Raw genomic sequence first — 4,928 nt, forward strand, 5'->3', positions numbered from 1 at the left:
ATCAACATTTCAAACATCGACAAACTCAGTGAATTTCTTATCACACTAGCATGAAAAGTGGGCCGAACACGAAAGTAGAGAATTTCGTCTCAGTGGTGTAAAGATAGGTTCGAGCATGCGCAATCCACAATTGCTTCACTTTCGCCCCTAGGGAGAAGAAATTGACCACCTGCGTCCCGCAAAACTACCAAGCAAAGGCCCACTACTTTTCACTCACTGTTTATAAAAACAGTCGTGTCTGACTCGGGCTAAAAGTTGGCGATCGTAAACTTTCGTCCCTTATCACACAATATACTATATCATTACTTGACAGAAGGTGTATTGTTTTACTTTTCATTTCAGAATTCTTCGGATTCTGAAGATACATTTAGTGATGATTATAATGGATTACGAGCCTCCTTTAACAGTCGAGAAGTTCGAGCGTGCCGAGAGCTTTGCAGCTATCGGTCAAAAGTATTTTGTTTTCGTACCGTGATACAAGAGTTTCCCAGGTTCGAGAGAAGTTTTCCGAGGTTGAAGCGATATTTTTTATGAGTTGTAACGGCTCACTGGTTAGACTTGTTTTGATGTAGTGCAGTTTTTCACTTCCAAGAGGTGCGAATTTTTGCGAACTATTGATGTAAAGAGGTCGTGGAAAGACTTCCAGTCTGAGTAATTGCTCGGGATCGTGAGGAATACTTTTGATACTGTTTTGCTCCTCCAGTAGTGGCTTGGAGAGCTGCTGCGATGATTGGCGCAATCGGTGCAGACGCAGGCTTTAGCAATTCGAGTAGATCGAGCATTTCTCCCGTCGCGTTTATGTATCGTTCTTCGCACTGTCCGTAATAATTTTTCGCCAAACACGAGAGTGTTATCATCGCATCGAGTTGATGACCTTCAGCTTCGATTCTAATTTGATTGACTTTCTCGTGCATGTTTTGGAACTTCAGCCAATTTAAATTTAACGCGTCGAGCCGCGATTGGACTTGCCCCAGGGTTGTTTTCACTTCACCGAGCTTGTGCTAGTTTTCGAGTGCACGAGAGATGCGCCGGAGGAGATCGGTTTGACGATTAATGTATTATTTGATCGTTATTTTGATAAGCGAGTAATGTTAAACTCATGCGCGGTTCGAACGCACTGATACACACACACACACTTTACAACCCCGGTGTGTTGTTCATGCACAAAGTCTAGTCACGATCACTGTAGAGGATACTGCGCGTTTGAAATTAACAGACGCGAATGATTTTTGCCGATAGTCTCCACTAATAATGAGGTTTCCAATTTGATAGATATACTTGATGTACACACGACAGTTCCTTTCCACTGAATGGCTAATAATTCGTTTTCTCGTAAATCGCGACGATTCAGAATTTAAGTAGATTCGATTCGTGACTAATCCGGCTCGAGGAACCAAGAGATGTTTAAAGAGATAGCGATAGACTGGATCATTGAAGTGGGAACTGCGAATTAGTGATAACAAACAGGAGTGAGCAAAGCGAGATGATGATTAATAAACAATAAGGTATACTTTATTTCAGTAGATAGAAACCGATACGACCTGCATAGCAAGAAAACAGAACCATAACTGAGGTTGACACAATTGAGAGAATACATAGATGATACTCGGGTTTGATTTTGTGGTAGTAGAGCAATACATGAAATATACTGATAAAATAAACTAATCTGTTTTGAGGCACGAAACGGGCAAGCAGCAAGATTTGAACCAGAGATTGACAGGTAAACATTGCACGCGAGTGAGTGCATACCGGGCCTAATCGGGGAAACAAGCCACCTCGGTGCCTGCTGATAGGCAACTGGGCTTTCCATGTCGTTCATGAAATGACAATTTGTAACTCCGGTTGCCTATCTGTAGGCGTTAAGGTAGTTTGTTTCCACATTTGGGCCCATAACGAGTGAAATGTGAAGGTAATCAATGCGATTCGCTACATTGCCGAAAAATTAGTCTTTATTCAATAACCGTACCTATGTGCTAAGTACACGGAAATGAATTTCATACGAGACATATAATAAATGACTGAAATACAATCAAATGGATAAGCCAGCTAAAATACGAGTAAGTGGTTGTGTATGAATATTATGTGGGTGATCTGCAAGCGTTGAAAATAATATTGAATACAATGGAGCTATGAGGTATATGTAAACTTGAGTGAAACGAAGGTGAACAGAAATATGCGATGAATACTTGAACTGACTTCAAACTAACAATGCTGCCTACTAATTGTGAGTAAATTTACGTTGTATTTCTATCCATGAAAGTAATTCGTTTAATATGGTCAAATAAGCGCAGGAACTGCTCTGGGTCATCGACTTCTTTCACCTTTACTAACATCGTGGACTTTGATTTGCTCCATCATTTTTGGTAATAACTAGCGAATTCACCGAATAGCCGGATACGGAATATCTGTTGCTAGTTCATTGCCAGATATAAAATATCCGGCCAGATATTCGACAGTCCGACAGCGAAAATTCAGGTGGGAGTCAAAAAGTAAAATGACCGCACTATAAAAAACAGAAGAGTCAAAAATCTACTTTGTACAATTTCAAAACAGGAAAATTAAGGTCAGAATTGAGGCTCAAACTGTACAAAGGAATAGAAAGCTCAGGAAGCCATTTTTGAAACAAATTCTCAGTGACTATTTCTCCACGTATCACGATCATTCTCTGCAATTTCTACAGATCCTTTATTTTGTTTTCAGTAATTCAAAAGAAAGGTACTTAACTTTGTGACGTCTTTAAAATCAACGTTGAAAGTAATGTTCGTTTCACTAAATTGATAAGATTGACTTACTTTGTTGGTTTATGCGATTTCACCTTCAAGTTCTGTAAGTAATACTGAACTTACACGAACTTTTATGAAGTGTTAACAAATTACGTTACGAAAAAAAAATACTTCAACGAAAGACTATATCGCTAAAGTTTGACTGTTAATTCTTTAATAAAAAAAGTATAGTATACCGGTGCAAAGAGGAGCACTTACAGAAAGAACATGATTACGGTTATTCAAATGACATTTCACCATCCCTGTTTACTTACAATTAAACGTAAGGAAATTCATAGTGTTAAGGGGATTGGTTCGCGAAAGATTAACACTTTTTATAAAGTTTATTACAAGATAGTCGTACATTGAGTATTTATCAAACGTTTATATCCGTATAAAGCTACGAAAACCTCTTAAAAAATAAATATGTAGGTACAAAATACAGGATTTTATATAAAAATTTAGGCATCATTGCATCATCTCGAATCACTTCCAAATCGTTAAAACTCTAGTAGATTCATTCGACTTGACTCTACGGTGGCTTATTTTAATTAGAGTGTCTATCGTCAATCAGAACTAACGGATCTATTAGATTTTCCACCATTCAAAGGCGGTTTGAAATGAAGATATTGAGGTCTGAGCGTTGTTTTTGAATTGCAAAATTTGTACTTTTAACCGTTGACTGAAGAATATAAAGATAGTTACCCTAATGGGCTTTGGTGTGACAACCAAAAATCGTCGTGCGCTTGCGCTCCCTGAGATATTCCAACAGTAGCGTTGAGAACTTATTGCAGAACATCAGAAAGTTACCGATTTCGACATGCTGCTGGCTGCAATCGCCTTCCAAGTAACACACTCTTGGCAATGATAAATTCAAGCCAGTACTTAGCCTGAGCGTTGACTGTAGAATATAAAGACGGATACCCCTGGGTAAATTTTTGTGAACAGTTTTCGTCAAGCAACTGGGCCCAGGTGGACGTGGGAGCGTAGGAGGGTTTTGCTCTATCGACTCTGCCTAACGAGCTCGCACCGACAATCGTAGCAGTCAAAGTAGTGTCGATATGAAAGCTTAAGATTGAGTCGGTAAAATGTGAGTACGTAAGACTACTTGTCGACTGCGACTTAGGAATGTCGATCAGCTCGATCATCCCCCTGAGAAGAAGCGTAACTACGTCCGCCGCCAACCGCCTCCGACGACCGCCGCGTCCACCGCCAACTACCACAACCCCCGAGGACGGCCAAATTCCGTCAACTACCTCGTCCCACCACCGACCACCTTCGTCGTCCTCGTCAACTTTGACCCCGTCCTCCTCCTCCTCCTCCTCTCCTCCTCACCGCGTGATCGTCATCGTCATCGTCCTCATCGACCACCGCCGATCACTTCCGACCACCTCCAAACACTTCCTACCCCCTGCTCGTCCATGTATTTTATAACATTAATATTCATAATTATTCCGACAACTTTTCATTTGCTCTCTCGATCTTGAACTTTCGTAGGCATGAATCAAACCGCTGTTTTAGCTAGTCGCAAGTGAAGTATCTACGTTGGATAGCGAAGCAGAATTGTTTTTTGATAAGTGTTTGTATGGCAAAAAATTCAAAGTAACTGTAATTCATCACGGATACACAAATTTTAATCGAGATGAAATGGATGCTCCGTATATGAGACAGTATTTAATGTAGTGTCCTGATTTAAAGGCCTAAAAAGGTGATTGTGTGCGACTTTTTTTTTGATAAGGAGAGATAGAACGAAGCTTCTCCAAACTTCGAGTGTATTTTAACACACATTTGAAAAGTATGAGAAAAATTTTTATCATCCAACTGCCGCAGAACGGCAGCGTTGTTAGCTGACCCGTTTACTGAAGAATGCATCTTTAGTCAATGGCTGACCATCGAAGGGTGTAGCCGCTTGAGTCTGGAATCGGCAGGAAAGATAAAGTGTGTATTTCTTGTATGAAATGTGAAAACTAAAATCATTATACATCATATATCATCATACATCATACATCATATCATACATAGTATTAAAGTTTGAAACCAAAGTTTGGATGGCGAATGTTTGGAGGTTCAGAAAGTGACGTCACTCGAAATTTTTTTTTTCTTGACGTCATCGATCTATAGTTATCGCAAATCAGCTAGCCGAGTTCCTCAGTCTGGAAACAACCG

This window comes from Neodiprion pinetum, chromosome 6, assembly GCF_021155775.2.
Source record: "Neodiprion pinetum isolate iyNeoPine1 chromosome 6, iyNeoPine1.2, whole genome shotgun sequence".
NCBI lineage: Eukaryota > Metazoa > Arthropoda > Insecta > Hymenoptera > Diprionidae > Neodiprion > Neodiprion pinetum.